We start from the raw sequence: 239 nt of genomic DNA, 5'->3' as shown, positions 1-239 counted from the left end.
GGGTTTAGGGTTTAGGGTGTAGTGTTTAGTGGGGCCCTCCGGGCCAGCGCGACCAGCCCAGTGGCGAACCGTGAGCAGCTGCGTCTGTTTCTGATTTGTTGAAAATAAAAATAAAAAGTAATTTATTTTAAATTTAAAAAATAATATATTTATTTATTTATTTATTTACCTGTTCAAGTAGTTGGTGCTGCAGTTGCTGCTGGTGTGTAGCAGCAGCAGCAGGAGCAGCAGCAGCAGCA

Source organism: Eimeria tenella, genomic scaffold (genome assembly GCF_000499545.2).
Source record: "Eimeria tenella Houghton genomic scaffold, Eth_scaff2495, whole genome shotgun sequence".
NCBI classification, from domain to species: Eukaryota; Apicomplexa; class Conoidasida; order Eucoccidiorida; family Eimeriidae; genus Eimeria; species Eimeria tenella.
This window is presented reverse-complemented; position numbering follows the sequence as displayed.